General features: G+C 44.9%; 1 pseudogene; it reads left to right on the top strand.

The window, feature by feature from the left end:
- Positions 1-10,464: 10,464 nt before the first annotated feature.
- On the top strand, positions 10,465-10,886 carry LOC103561944 (large ribosomal subunit protein eL39-like; annotated as a pseudogene).
- Positions 10,887-16,761: the final 5,875 nt, after the last annotated feature.

Here is a 16,761-nt window from a genome sequence, read left to right as displayed (position 1 = left end):
CGAATGTCTTCACAATTACATACATATATATGTAATACACACACACACACATATGTAGCAGGCACTGTTCTAAGCTCTTTACAGGTGTCATCTGATTTAATTCTCACAACAGCCTTAGAAAGATAGGCACCCACATCCCCATTTTGTAAATGGAGAAACTGAGCTTCAGAAAAGTCAAGTCTTCTCTCAGAGTTTGCCAAGGTCCCATAACAAGTCAGTGTTCAACCCAGAAAATGAACCCAGTGTGCTCCCAACCCATACCTAGTGCTGCTCCCCTTACCAGGACCCAGTAAAGAGTGGGAAGTGAGTGGTTACATCGTGCACGTGTCATCAACTGCATTTTGCATCAAAGGAAACCGGGAGGTAGACAAGCTAATCAAGTCATCTGGGGTCACCTAGGCTGTTGGAGGCTCAGATTGAGACCTTTTGACCTCAATGTTCTATAAACAAGAAATCCACAACACAATCACCACATAGGAAAGAGAATACGATTTCTTCCTTCGTCTATGTTAAGGATAAAGTGGCTAGGATAAATAGGAAGGGTTTTCGTTTTCTTCAGACATTAGACAAATTGCACTTTTTGTTCACTGTTTTGGTTCAAAGTCATTGGATAAAAATCCGTATTTTATTTTATTTTTTTGAGGAAGATTAGCCTTGAGCTAACATCTGCTGCCAATCCTCCTCTTTTTGCTGAGGAAGACTGGCCCTGAGCTAGCATCCATGCCCATCTTCCTCTACTTTATATGCAGGACACCTACCACAGCATGGCTTGCCAAGTGGTGCCATGTCCGCACCTGGAATCCGAACCGGCAAACCCCGGGCCACTGAAGCGAAACATGTGCACTTAACTGCTGCCCCACCCGGCCAGCCCCCAAATCCGTATTTTAATAAGCACACACTTGCACACAAAAAACATACACATAGAAACAGGCAATTTAATCCTCAAAAATTTTGCTTAAAGAATTTAATAACAGCAAAAAAAATCTATATCGCTCCAGTGTTTCTTTATTAATGAATCAAAATATATAAACCCTAAACCCACTAGAAGAGTTCCGTATACGCACTCCAGTCGACTTTCGCAATTTGCTTTCTTTGGCAAAGTCAGCAGTCAGTCTCTAAACAACATCTGCTTCTACCCTGAGCTTTTGAACTTGTCTCCCCCTAGGAAGCACCCCATACTGTGTTTCCAGATCTTTCTTGAGACTATTTGACATCTTCAAACCATCTAACCTTCACCTGATGAGCAAGGGGTAAAAGCCAATTTATGAAAAGTTATTGAAAATGTAGATCAGGGGCCTGCCCGGTGGCGCAGCGGTTAAGTTCGCACGTTCCGCTTCTCGGCGGCCCGGGGTTCGCTGGTTCGGATCCCGGGTGCGGACATGGCACTGCTTGGCAGCCATGCTGTGGTAGGCATCCCACGTATAAAGTAGAGGAAGATGGGCACGGATGTTAGCTCAGAGCCAGGCTTCCTCAGCAAAAAGAGGAGGACTGGCAGTAGTTAGCTGAGGGCTAATCTTCCTCCAAAAAAAAAAAAAAAGAAAGAAAGAAAATGTAGATCAGACTGAGCCATTTCCTTCTGTTAAATGCTTTCAAGGTACCACATTGCCAAGAGCCTCCAAATTCTCTACCAGTTATTCATGGTCCTCAATATTCTGGGAAAACAGAAGTCTGCCTTCATCTCCCTTCACTGACTCTTCCTCCATTCTCATGGGCCACACAGACAGTTCACCATTTTCTCTAATGACCTTGCCGTGACACACGGCCTTGTTCTTGTCTTCTCTTCCTCCCTCACTCCACTGCCAGTGGTCTTGTCTACATGGTGAACAGTGCTCACCTCAGGGTACCATGGCCTCAGAAACCTGTCCACAGCCCCTCTCCACAGTCCACACTTCTCTTTCCTGCATTCATAGAGAAGGATATCCATGCTTCTTTCAGAGCGTTTTTCACTATGATTATGTGCTTGTGTGTCTGGAGCATGAGCTCTGTGAAGGCAGAGATCACGTTACTCATCTCTGCGTCCCCTGTGCTCAGATCAGGCCTGACCTGAAGTAGGCAGGTCTTTAAGACTATTTGGTGAACGCTGCGTTGGCCGGGCCGTCAACTTCATAACGTTACATTCTCTCAAACTGAAGCCTCCTAGTTGAACAGAAAGAGGGCAGCCTGGGGGCCAATCCCTGGTCTGCTAGATGTGGGACCTGAGGTAAACGATTTAATCTTTCAGCATCTGTTTTCTGCAAGAGTTTTGGAAAAGTAATGGATAGTATTTTGAACACATCTAAACCACTCTCATTGTTTGTGACATGTGGTAGGTCCACGTTCAATGAAGTGTGGCTATTACTATAGCTTATCTTGTTCCTGCAGGCCCTGATGGTCACACCCCTACTAAAGGTGTGTGCGTGTGACACACCTACCTGGAGAAGCAGTTAGGCGGTCAGTCATCACCTGCTCGACACAGCGTGTTCTTTGGAAAACTTCCTGGACCAAACTCCCCGCCAGGAACATTTTACTCATCAATACCATATTTCATATTGCCAGAAGCCCTTGTGCCCTTGTTTCAAAGAGAAACTACCGAGGTGACAGTTTTCTTTCTTTTTCTGTTCAGAGATTCCTTGTTCAGACATGCTTGCTATTTTATCCTGAAGTTATTCTGCACATGTATAAAGGAATCAAACTGCAAAATATGTAGAATATTGACTTTTCAGAAGCAGCCCTGAATCACTGACTAAATGCTGAAACTTAAATTTTCTTACCATTAAAAATAATGCGTTAGCACACACTACATATGTCTATCTCCCAGTCATAAAAGTGCATAGGTATACACAATGGAATACTACTCAGCAATAGAAACAATGAAATCTGGCCATTTGTGACAACATGGATAGATCTTGAGGCCATTATGCTGAGTGAAATAAATCAGAGGGAGAAAGTCAAATACCATATGATCTCACTCATAAGTAGAAGATAAAAACAACAACAAACACATAGCAAGGGAGATTGGATTGGTGGTTACCAGAGGGGAAGCGGGAGGGAGAAGGGAAAAGGGGTGATTAGGCTCACGTGCGTGGTGATGGAATGGAATTAGTCTTTGGGTGGTGAACATGATGTAATCCACACAGAAATCAGAATATGATGTTGTACAACTGAAATTTACATAATGTTATAAACCAATGCTACTGCAAAAAAAAAAAACGTAGATAGATTTCTTTGCTGTGAACCGAGAGGTACTTTGGTTAGAAAGCTTCAGTTGTTAATAAAGCTTGCCTGCCTTCACAATACAAAGAACTACCCAGGCCTCCAAGCAGGTTAGGTGATCAGACAACTGGTCACAGGCTAGAGCCTCAGGGCAAGAGAGTGACCATTTATTGCAGCTACCAGATCAGAGAGGAGCGCCTTGCACATAACAGACAAGAGAACTCTAAGAGTGAAGGTCCTAGCTCCAGGACCCAGCTAATCCGGAGGTCAGCAGGAATTGGGGCCTACACCTGGCACACCCCAAAGTCCACAAGCCTCTTACGCTTGTCCCTCATGGTCTCTGGAGGGCAGGATGCAGTGTGTGAGTGGCTCCTTCTTACACGCCATCCCTACTGCTGTCCCAAGAAGCGCAAAGCACAAAATCTGAAACCCATGCCCCTTCTCACGACAATGTTGGGAACATGATTTGTTACCCTACCAGAATTATAGAAGGCAAGTAGGGCTTAAAAGAAATCATCCCAGAAAAGGAATTTCCACCATCTCATGTATATCTGGAGCCAAGTGGATCCTAGAAAGGTGATGGTTTCCCATCCATCTATCAATAACATTGACCCTGGTAAACCATTTTCTGAAAACAGTTCTTTTGGTGCCCATCCGAATGAGTGGCTTTGTTTGGTTGCTTATTGGTTTGTGGCTAGTTTAGGATGGGATGGAGGATTTTATAGCTAAGGAAGAGGAGGGTGGCTGCCACTGCTCCAGCCCCTCCTCAAGGCTGCTCAGACCAGTTGGAAGGGGACGAGCTTGTCAGTGGCTGGCTGTGTGGACTGTAGAAGGGGTTTGAGTCGCCCCATTGTTTCCCAGTCCTGCCCTCCATCTGCCAAACCCTGCCCATCTAATTCCCTGACTTCCCCTGGGGTTTTCCTTTTTGTTTCCAATTATTTTATTGAGGGAATACTGGCTTACAACACTGTGTAAATTTCAGGTGTACCTCATTCTACTCCTTTCTCAATAAGATGACATTCTTTCAGTTTAGCCAAGGACTAAGCTCGGGTTTTAGGGAGGGAAACACTTTGAACAACTTGCGTTTGAAAGGAGGAACTGAAACAAAAAGAAAAGAAAAAGCAAGGAAGAGGCAGAGCCAGCTGTTTCCTACCAACCTGTGAGAACATCGCAGCTGTTTGCTGTCCCTTTGCCCCATGGGAGACTGGCTTCCCTCGCAGCTTCCATGCTGTTTTTCCAGTCTCCTCCTCTGCCCCAGCAGTTGCAGCCCTGCCACTGTCCTTTCCCCTGAAGGTCAGCTTCGGAGACGTGCTAAGCGAGCGCTGAGGCAACTCGGTCAGTTCTTTACTCGGCTGGAATCAAAGCTCTGCTTTTCCTACAACGACACTTTACAATACAGCCTTGTTTAGTCCTCACAGACCCCAGGTGAGGAGGACTGCATGATTATCCTCATTCCACAGATGAGGAGGCGAGACTCAACCGCGTATCCAGCTCATCGTCCAGAGGCCAAGGCCTATTCTTGCAGTCAGAGGATTCCAGAATGTCTTCCCATCAGCAGCGTGCTTGTTAAAGACAGATTTCCAGGCAGCCAACTCAGAGATCCGGACTGAGTAAAAGAGGAGTGGAGCCCCGCGCCCTGTTCCTAGCAGACATCTCCGAGGCAGGCAGGACCTGCGTCTTCGCCATCCCACTCTGCATCTTGGTCACCCTGCTTGGCACGGCGCTGTCACCGCTCCCGGTCCTGGTTCTTCCCCTGCGTTCTCAGAGCCTGTTCGCATGGCCAGTACAGCGGGAACCATGCTGGGCTCAAATTAGCTGGTCATGTCTGTCTCCCGGCTAGGTGGGGAGCTGCTTGGTGTCCAGGATCCTGTTTCTTTTTACCTTCCTCTTCCTGGGTGCCTCCTTCCACTGGTTCTTCTGATCATTTGGGCCTCCACTTAAAAGCTCCTCCCTCCAGAAGCCTTTTCTGATGAACTTGAGAAATAATTAAGAAGCCCACCGCTCATTCCCTGTCATATCCCCCATCCCGTCATCCAGCACGAAGCACGGGGCTTCAGGTAGTAGGTGCTCACTTAGAATTGGATTAGCCAAAGGCAGAGGAAGTGCCTTCTGAGGGCGCCAGAAAAACAGAGGCAACAAACATTTTTTAAAGACACTGACATATAATCTGTTGTTTTGTTTGTTTTTTGAGGAAGATTAGCCCTGAACTAACATCTGCCGCCAATCCTCCTCTTTTTGCTGATGAAGACTTGCCCTGAGTTAACATCCCTGCCCATCTGCCTCTACTTTGTATGTGGCACGCCTGCCACAGCATGGCTTGATAAGCAGTGCATACGTCCACACCTGGGATCCAAACCGTGAATCCTGCGCTGCTGAAGTGGAGCGCGCGAACTTAACCACTGTACCACCAGGCCGACCCCTATAATCTGTTTTTAAGCTACAGAAGAAGTCATGTGAAACAGTCAGGATCTTGCTGGTCTCCCTTCCACTTACATTGTGACCTACCATTATTCATATAGAATCGCATATCAGGAAGGGGCTCCACACCACTTGGGGGCTTTGAGTCTCCAAGAGTTTTAATCTGGGTACTAGTATGTGTTTATTAACATCTTTGTTTTCCAAAAAATTTGGAAATAAATTGGGCAGGTAATAATAATAAATTATTACCCAGTGCCATCTCAAAGAGGTAACGCAAAGGAAGCACAGAAAAGAAGAGAAAGAGAATTGAACTAAAGATTTAAAAAAAAAATCCTCCATAGGGGCGGGCCTGGTGGCACAGTGGTTAAGTTCACGTGCTCTGCTTCAGTGGCCCAGGGTTCACTGGGTCGGATCCTGTGTGTGGACCTACACGCTGCTTGGCAAGCCACGCTGTGGTAGGCATCTCACATATAAAATAGAGGAAGGTGGGCACAGATGTTAGCTCAGGGCCAATCTTCCTCAAAAAAACCCCAAACAAAAAACCAGTAAATGAAAAAAACATCCTTCCTAAATTTCAAAATTTTACTGGTTATATCAATACTTGTCATCCTATCAAAGAGAGAAGTTGTGTGGTGTAATGTACTCTTCTCAAAACTCTGTATCCTGCAGGGTCTTGAGCTTGTCTCCTGTTAGACTTACTAGCCTTTGAGTTCTGTATTATTCAGCTCGAGTCTGGAAAGGTACAGGTCTCCACATGTACAGCCATCACCTTGGTGACCGTCACCTCTGGCCTCCACTCCTGCAAGATTTCCTGCTTGGTTTCTCTGCTTCCGCTCTTGCTCAGTGTAATTCTTTCTCCACACAGCGCCCAGAGCAGTCTTTAAAGACATGTCAGATTGTGGCACTCCTTGCTGAAAATCCTTTAGTTGCTCCCTTTCGCATTTAGAGTAAAATCCGCACTCCTTGTCTTCCAGGCCCCGCGGGATGCAGGATCCAGCGCCTACCTCCTGGCTGACTTCCCAGCCCAGAGCCCTCCCCCAGACAGTGTGGTTCAGCCAGTCTCCTTGCACCTTGCACGTGCCTCCCTCAGACAATGTAGTTCAGCTAGTCTCCTTGCACGTGCCAAGGTCTTTCCCACCCGGAGGCTGTGTACAAGCAAGTCTCCTGCCTAGACTGCTCTGCAGAGCAACTGTGTTTGTATTGTAAAACACGCCCAGGGTTTGTTAATCAGGTACAGTAAGACTTGGAAACAACCGTCATGAAGAAAGAAGTTTTCATCCTTGCAGATCCCTAGGAACAGGACTCATGGCATGTCCCGCAGGGTCACATGGGGCAGCATCAGGGTTGGTCTAGGGGCCAAGGAAGTGGGAGGAGAACGTGGCAGGAGCCTTTACTGTGGTTTCCAGGGGAAGGAACAGCTGAAGCAGGGTAAGCAGGCTTAGGATTGGCTGGTGTGAGTACTTTCAGTGGGCCCTGGAGTGTAGGGGCTGTGCGAAATTGGCTGGTACCTGGCCCTGGGGGGATTAGGGCAGGGGAACATTGGCCTGGAGTGTGAGAGCTCCTTAGAGGAGGTGGCGGTGGAGTCTGGGCTCTGGATTGGTTAGATTGCAAATGAAGGGACACTCCCTCTAGCTCCAGGAATGAGCTAACCCTGGGAAGGGCCGTCCCTCTCCGGGGAAGAGTTCTGCTCCCAATTACAATGGATGCGTGTTTGGGGGAGGGGCAGTTTTCTCTACACCTCCAGACAGTTCTCCAACACTGCTGGTGTCCTACAATTCAACTCAGTTCTGACATGACGTACCTCGAGATGGCATCAGATCCCACAGGTTAAGGGATCCTTCACCTGTCCTGCCAGACTGCCCCCCAAACACACACACACACACACACTTCAGACACCAATCACAGGTCCAGGGTGTTACCTGTCCTTCTGACCGACAGGCTACAGATTGGAGGTTCCATGACCCCCGTTCTGGGTTCAATTAATTTGCTAAAGCAAATCTAGAGCAGAACTCAGAGAAACATTTTATTTACTAGATCACCGGTTTATTATGAAAGAATCTAACTCAGGAACAGCCGGAGGAAGAGCTGCATAGGGCAAGGTGTAGGGAAAGGGTGAGGAGCCTCCGTGCCCTCTGAGCTCGCCACTCTCTTCAAATCTCAGTGTGTTCACCAACCCGGAAGCTCTCCAAACTGCATCCTTTGGGGTTTTATGGTGGCTTCATCATATAGGCATGGTTGGTCAGATCATTAGCCAGTGGCCAATGAACTCAATCTCTAGCCCCTCTCCCCTCCCTGGAGGTGGGGCTTGCTGAAAGTCCCAACCCTCTAATCACACGGTTGCTTCTCCTGGCCACCAGCCCCCATGATTAGGTGGGGTCCAAAAGTCACCTAACATAACAAAAGACTCCTTGGTCACCCCCATCACTTATGAAATCCCAAGGGTTTTAGGAATGCCGTGCCAGAAATGGGGATGAAGACCAAATATATATTTCTTATTATAAATCACAATATCACAACAGTCAGCAAGGCCCCAAACACTCGAGCATCAAGAATATAGAAAATAAGAAAATACAGTTTATACAGCATAGTGCTGTAAACTCCATAAAAATGATTGAAACGTTCTGCAGACTTCTGGAAACCATCAACTTCTAAGTGGTTTTTTTTTTTTTTAATTTTATTTTTTTCCTTTTTCTTCCCAAAGTCCCCTGGTACATAGTTGTATATTCTTCACTGTGGGTCCTTCTAGTTGTGGCATGTGGGACGCTGCCTCAGCGTGGTTTGATGAGCTGTGCCATGTCCGCGCCCAGGATTCGAACCAACGAAACACTGGGCCGCCTGCAGCGGAGCACGCGAACTTAACCACTCGGCCACGGGGCCAGCCCCCTGCCTAGTTTTTAAAGAAAGGATTCTTGTAAATTTGTTGTCCTTTACCAATATTCTCAATAAACTTTGGCAAGGATGTGGCTCAGAATGAAATTACTCCTTTCAGATGTAAATGCAGACGTAGGTCCTGTAAAATCTTTAAAGAGAAGCAATGTGAGAAGAGAAAAGCATGTCACTGCTATCCCTGAGGAGCTGTCCCTTTCCAGAACCGAAACTGGGACAACAAACTGTTTCAACTCATCCTGTTTCAAAGTGAGGATGAGATGGAGGAGACAAAAGAGGAAATGGAGAAATGAGAAGCTTAGGGAGGGGCCGGCCCAGGGGCGCAGCGGTTAAGTTCGCAAGTTCAGCTTCAGAGGCCCGGGGTTCACCGGTTTGGATCCCAAGTGCAGACATGGCACCGCTTGGCAAGCCATGCTGTGGCAGGCATGCCATGTATAAAGTAAAGGCAGATGGGCATGGATGTTAGCTCAGGGCCAGTCTTCCTCAGCAAAAAGAGGAGGATTGGCGGCTGATGTTAGCTCAGGGCTAATCTTCCTAAAAAAAAAAAAAAAAAGACAGAGAGAAGCTTAAGGAGATTGTAAGGGTATTAGGGATATCCAAAATGGTCCAAAAAAGATGTTCAACAGAAATCAGAAGGATGTTGCTCTTTTCCATATAAGGGAAGAAAGTTTGTGAAAGAATCTTTCTTACAGCCTCCATTAACTTGTTGCTGTTAGCACATTTTCCTGACAATCTCTTGGGTGAATTTCTGCAATAGCAAGTGAATCTCTTATCAGTATATAGTGAGTTTAGTGCAATACTTAGAAACTTTGATATCACAGAATCTTAGAATTGTAGAAATTTTAGGAATTAGAAAATTAATCCTTTACCTATGCTGGAATTAATTCTGAAAGGTAGTTATATAGTTAATACAGGCAATTTATACCATTACTGGACATCTTGTGGTATTAACTGTAATGGCTAGATGTATCCAGTCCTTTAATGGTATGATTTGATGCGAAAATAAAATTGAGGATAAATAGAGAAAAAAATGAACCAAAAAAATATGTCTAACAGAATCTCTCACCTGAAAATCGGGTCAATAATCTTTATTCAAAATTAGTTCTCAAAGCCAATATTTTGGTAAGACCATAGAGAGCCTATGGCTGTTTTCTGATGAAAGCCTGGATTGTCAAGGTTCAGTGCGGCCAGTTGTCTATGCGGGATGCTTTTGGGGCTGTAAGAAGGAAAAATGTGACTGACTTTAACATTGAGTGCATTTGAATATATTCCATATTAATATCATAAATGACATACTTTACGATGCTTCCAGGATTGGATAATTTAGCAGCTGATCCTCCTCATCAAGGACCCAGATCCTTTTTTCTTCTTGCTCTCATGTCCTCAAATGTGTCCTCTTCCATCTCAAGACATTGCCACATCTTTGGGCACCACGTATCCACACAGCGATGTCTCACAGATGGAAGAGGGAAAGAGAGAGCACTCCCCTCCCTCATTTATTTTTTGAATAGGTAAGGAAAACTTTCCCAGGGCCTCCTCTCCTCTCTCATTGGCAAGAATCGTGTCACATGCCCATTCCTAGCCAATGACAAAGGCAGTGGTTACCATGGCTGGGTCAAACCAATCCTGATTTACACCCCAGCCTCCCTTGAAGTTTACGGCCCGCTGATTCCTGAAAATACCTGGGTTTCTATTGACAAGGACAAAGGGGAAAATGCAGGTACGACAGACCACCCCACGAAGAAGGCAGTGTGTTTTAAGTTAGTGGTGCACAGAGAAGGGTTTGCATCATCCTCCAAGAAATGAAGGAAATCTTTATCATTCACAAGTTCTTTCAAATATTGAGATGAATGTTGTCTTTGCCATTTTCTCTTGGGCTTGGATATTTTCTGGATAGAAGTAAAATAAGTCTAATTTCTTTTGTTGTGTCAACTGCCCGAGCACAGTATTTAAAGACAGTGCGCTCCTTCTTTCCCCGCCACCATCGTGTGCGCGGTAGCTTCTCCTGCTCTCCATGTCTTCTCACAAGACTTTTAGGATCAAGCGATTCCTAGCCAAGAAACAAAAGCAGAATCATCCCATTCCCCAATGGATTCGAAGGAAAACTGGAATAAAATCAGGTACAACTCCAAGCGGAGACATTGGAGAAGAACCAAGCTGGGTGTATAAGGAATCACAGATGAGATGACACACATATTTATGCTGTATTAAGGTCCTTCTTACATCTTACCATACCACTCTGAAAACGTGACTGTCTGGACAGCTGGATGTGTTTTATTCAGGAATTGATTTTTCTCTTTGTTGCTATGCTTCTGAACTAGTGGGTTGGTTCAGTAATAAATATGTGAGATGTTTTGTTTGAAAAAATAAAAAATAAAAAAAATAATAAAGACAGTGCTCACGTGTCTCTGAGGCTCCGCCTGGCTCCCCAGCCATTCCCTAGGGCTGCCAGATCTTTCTCTGTGCCTCCTCACGGCACATCCCTCATTTCTCCTCAGCTGGCTGTAAGAAACTGAGCTTTCACGCTCCATCTCTGGAAGCCTCCCCAAAGTCCCCGTAGCCGTTAAGCACAGCAGCCTCTGTGTGTGGTCCTCTCGTCTCCTGCTCAACGCTAGCGTCCATTGAACTCCGTATGCCAGTCAGTGTGCCAAAGGCTTTATCAAGACTAGTTATTCTCCACAAGAACCCTGGGGACAGTTAAAATTTCATCTCAGTCTCATCAGTGACAAAATTGAGGCACAGGGGATTAAGTAATTCACTTAGTCTCCCAGGGTATGAACGGTGAGGCCAGGAAATTCAAAACCAGATGATTAGACTCCAGAGTCCTGGAAGGGAAGCCTCAGAGGCCTCACGTGTACCTATCTACGGCCCCAGAGTTCTCCTGGCACATCGTGAACACTTCACGAATGTTTGCTGAGTGAATGAATGTTTCACGGTCATTCTCTTCTCTATAGCACCATTTGTCAATTTCCACCTGAAAATGTGATGTCCAGTGGTGAAAACACTACTCCAAGTGTTTTTTGACCAGAACAAAATAAATGGCACATGTGGGAAACTAAAAAATGCACCCCCCCGAAGATGTCCACTTCCAAGTCTCCAGACGCTAAATATGGCAAAAGAAACTTTGTAGATGGGATTGAGTTAAGGATTTTGAGATGAGGAGGGTATCCTGGATGATCCAGGTGGGCCCCATGTCATCACAAGGTCCTCACAAGAGGGAGGCAGGAGGGTCAGAGCCAGTGTGTTGAAAGAAGCAGGTGTCACAATTAGAGAGGGAGATTTGAAAATGTTGTGCTGTCAGCCTTGAAGATGGAGGAAGGGCCATGAGCCAAGGAATGCAAGTGGCCTCTAGAAGCTGGAAAAGACAAGAAAAATTCTCCCCTAGGGCCTCCGGAAGGAATGCAGCCTTGCTGACGCCTTAATTTCAGATTTCTGATCTCCAAGACTGTAAGAAAATAAACTTGTGTTGTTTGAAGCCAATAAAATATACTTTGCCATACCAAAGTATAGCAGAAGGAGGAAAGAACATAGCATAGATACTTTTCTTGACATGGTTATTATGTTTCTACTAACGCCTCAGCGGATCAGCCTGGTCCTCTCAGCATCCTGCACACTGCAGGCGGATTAACTTAAAAATATAGATTCTCTCCATATTCATTTGGTTTTCTTCTTAATGCCTCTTAGTTGGCATCTGTCCCCTCCATTTGCCCAGCTGTCTGGACCGCCACCACCATCCCTGTGCTTTTTGTTCCCTCATCGACACTGCCTTAGATATTTGTTTCCCAAGAGGCCCATCGCAAGAAGCTCCACCTTCCCCCACATCCTTGGGACAACCTCTCATCACAAAGTCTAACATTATACCATTTGTTGGGACATAGTCAGAATTTTTTTTAGTCTCACTTTCCAGAACGTCTGTTTATGGGAGAGGAAAAGAAAAGTTATTTCAAGTCAGATCATAAAGCATCTCAACTTCAAAGTATTTTGGATACTATGCATCATTAGTCCCTCTGTGAAACAGAGATCTTATCTGTCTCATAGTTCTTTAATACTGATTTTAACTTGGGAAGTTGGTATATTTAATCCCTTAAACCATGTTTCTTAATAAGTGGTCTCTGGACCGGCAGCATCAGCAATTTCTGGGAGCCTGGTAGGGATAAAAGTTCTCAGGCCACACCATAGTCTTGCAGAATCAGGGGCCCAGTAATCTGTGTTAGGGCTTAGAGCTTTGTTGTGTGATCTGGGTCAGATTGATAGACCCCTAAAGACCTTTTTGGAAAGTCCTTTACTTTTCAGTGGCTCAGAATTCTTGGGTAGACATTTTCTTCTGGAAAACTCTGAGTACATGCATGCTTTATTTTAAGCAAAGGTAAGATAACACTAGTAAAGGAAATTCTTACCAAAAAAAAATAAACAAGGAAGATTATTATCTGCATAAAGCAAATCACAAGTGTCATCTTTCCAGATGCTCCCAGGATGTTGTTTCTCTAGTTTCCATCACACTGCATATTTAACAGTTAGGATACCTCAATACATAGTGTTTGTCTTACGTGTCAGCCAGTCTGCCAGCATCATCGGGGCAGGGAGCCTGGGTGTTCACCACCGTGTTCTCTGGATGCGGCCAGTGCGTGACACACATAGCATCTCAGGAATACCTGTTTCCCCATGTCACTTCTCAAGGTAGGAACTCCTGTGTCTAGAATTCTGTATGTCTGTGCCTTGGATGGCACTGTGCAGGGAATATAAATGGTAGGTTCTCAATAAACATATAAATGAATGAAATCATGATGTACATATCAAATTCTGTTCCTACTGTTTATGTGATCAATTCACGTTCTGATGTACTACAAAGTTTTGCTGGACATTAGTAGACATGGATTGCTGCCAAAGGAATTTTTGTTGCACTAAGACTTTAAATACAAAAATATTTGATGTTAGAGCATTTAGATTGCACACGCTGCTTTACTAAAGAGGAATAAAAGCAAGTTTGCTGTAGGGGAGGAAGACAGATCCTCTACCCTCTGCCCAGATCCTTCTGGCTGGGCTATGAATTAAACTGACATGACACAGAATAACAGGAGAAAATCAAACAAAGCTTTATAACATGTACACATGTGAGAAACCCAGGAAACTGGGTAACTTGCCAGAATGGCTGATGTCTCCACCTTCAATACCATCTGCAGCTAAAGACAAAGGAGGGTGTTGGGGGTTAGAGGGTCAGTTATGGGAGATGACCAGAAAAGCACAGTAACAAGAGAAAGGTTATTATGCCGATTTGAGTCCTTGCCTTCTGTATTGATAAGAGTTTCTAGAGATAAGGTCATCCCCCCTTCTTCCTGGAACACAGAGAGAGACACCTTTACAGATGGAGATTTCCAGCACAAATGTAAATGTCTCTTACAAAGCGTAACTTCTGCTTTTCAGAGCTTCTCCTGTGTCTACAGTTTTTAAATAATCGTCATGCCAAAGAGACACATTTTGGGGTGGCCAATTCCAATCCCCCACATAGCAACGAATAGAAAATTTTTTCAGAAATGACAAATAGAAATGGCAAGCAATAGGATATATTGGAGTATATGAGGAAGCCATTTGGTGTAAACCTAATTCAGCCTGACTTTGTTTTCTCCAAAAAGGCCTGACCATGGCCTTTGAGCACGTATTGTATATCTGCTTTAAACATTTCCTATGACAAGAACAAATGCCCTTAAGATAAAGGTGCAACTTCCCCGCCCCACATTGGCATTTCCTTAAGGATAAGCATCTTTCCTTAGGCTAGGAACTGATTGCTGCACTCACCTTTGACCACCCAGCTCACCTGTGACCACCCAGCTAGAGACAACAGACTGCCACCCTGCTGTGTTCACCAAGACAGCAGACCTACATGCTGTTTCCATCAATCGCTGTGCCGACAGAGCAGTCTTGCAACTATTGTAAAAGGGACATTTCAATCATATGTGAAACATCCTGTTTGGGGGTATATAACCACTATGTGCACCCCACTTCTTCAGTGCCCTTTCTTCCTTCGGGAAGAAAGGCCCCGGGCCATGGTCCTCACATTTTAGCTCAGAATAAACTCATCCCAAAATTTCATTTATAGATTGGTTATGGATTATTTTCGTCAACAGAAATTAACCTGAATTTTCCCCAGAATCCATTTTATTATGTCTGAACCAAAACACGCAGTTTAAAATTATGACTAATCGTGTAAGTACTTACACAACAAAATATTAAGAAATGCTGATAACTTGTGGTTCCAAGAACAGTACAGTGATGATTTTATTTTAAATCTGTCACTGCAAGTTTGCAGTGCAGTTTTTTTTGTTTGTTTTTGTCTTTTTGAGGAAGATTAGCCCTAAGCTAACATCTGCTGCCAATCCTCTTTTTGCTGAGGAAGACTGGCCCTGAGCTAACATCTGTGCCCATCTTCCTCCACTTTCCATGTGGGATGCCTGCCACAGCATGGCTTGATGAGCAGCGCCATGTCCTCACCCAGGATCCGAACCAGTGAACCCCGGGCTGCCGAAGCAGAGCACGTGCACTTAACTGCTGTGCCAGCAGGCCAGCCTATGCTGTGCAGTTTTTCTCTAAATATTTTTCTCATGAAGTAAGTGACATTCATCTCCATCTTTTGTATTCATGGTTGATTTCACAAAAGGATCCCAGCCCTGACTTTCTAACTCCATAGGTAGAGAATCAAGCCTACAGCAATTTCGTTTCTCCTTCCAAAGGCTTTGGGAGATAGAGAGAGGAGTAGATTATAACAGAGTACTGAGAGTCTTTCGCCACAAAAAAGGAGCTTCTTTAAATTTGTTTAACCATTAAGCAAAGTTAAACACCTTAACGCTGTTTTTTATCTGACCCTTTAATATGCTAATAGGTATTATGTTATGGTTTGTAGGGGGTTAGAACTCCATCTTATTTGCCTAGGAATTCTTTGTTCTTGAAACTCAGATTAGCATCTCCCAACAGAACAGTTTGGGAAAGGCTCCTCAGTTCCAAAAGCAAGTATTTAATCCATTGCGGAATAACATTTATAAAGAGAGGAAGTGGGAGGGCCCACAGGACTGTCACTCTGTTTTCACTGGTTTGGCCACTCCTGGATGGATCCTTATTTTTAATGACAGTTAGAAGAGCATAACTTCTACTAGGGGAAAAAAACAGAAATGTTGATGTAATGGAAAATTTGAAGTTTAGTTTGAAAATGAAAAAAATTAAAGACGTAAGTGAATCAGTATTTTATCAAAATCCAGACACTTGGGACTTAAGTTATATCTATTCTCCTCTGTTATATTTTTTCTGTGTATGTTGGAGCCAACTGAGAGATCTCCTAATAAAAGAATTCGATCTCTCTCTTTCCGCCAAATGAACGTGCCCGGGCTTTGGACCCACACAGACCAAGGTTTGAATCTGGTTTTGTGCCTGTTTTTGTTCTCTTCAGACCATCTCCCAGGTTTGTTACTATTAAATGTGATAACGAATGCTGAGCCCCTGCTTTGTGCTCAAGAGACTTTACCTTCGTTCTGCTTCCCTGACCTCCCACTGCCGACTACGGCTTTGATTCCTTTGGGGCAGCCACACTCTGCCTTGTATTGTTAGATGACTCTTAATAAGAATTTGTCTTAGACCTCTTTATGTTCCCCCATGTTCCCCTTCTGTAAACATTTACCCCTCCTTCCTCTCAAGAAGGTAATCAAGCTTTGGGGTTCTGTTGGCTGAGGGACTTTTCTGCTACAGGATATAAAAACAAATGTTATCAGATCTCGAGAAGACAACTCACTTTGTGCCACTTTTGCCTCAAAGCCCAGAGTGAGGGATGCAGAGGAGGTGGGCTCCACGGACACTTCTGTTGGTGGGGGTAGGGGCAGCAGGACGTTCCAAAGAGAAAGGGAAAAGAACCCTAAGTGGAGTTTGGGAGATCTGCCCAAGAATGGGAAGTAAAAGAGAGCTGTGGTCCCCAGGATATGGCCACGCAGAGAGCCGTCTAGGTGTGGGACCTCTGACGGGGACCCAGGGAATCTGGGGTGGGTGGAATAAACTCCACGTGAGATGGAAGCACAGCTGACGTGGGGAGGAGGGCTCAGCTCGGTGACATTGGAAGACCCTCCCAGGACACACTCATTATTAGAATAAAAGCTTCTGGAGGGCAGGATTTTTGTCTGAGTCCCACTGGCAAACCCTATTCCTAGCACCTAGAACAGTGCCGGCAAACAGCAGCCCTTGATAGATGTGTATTTAATGTCTGAACGTGGAGTGTGCTAATGACACTGA

This window comes from Equus przewalskii, chromosome 18, assembly GCF_037783145.1.
Source record: "Equus przewalskii isolate Varuska chromosome 18, EquPr2, whole genome shotgun sequence".
NCBI lineage: Eukaryota > Metazoa > Chordata > Mammalia > Perissodactyla > Equidae > Equus > Equus przewalskii.
Note: the sequence above shows the minus strand (reverse complement) of the source record. Positions and strands in the feature narration are given on the sequence as shown.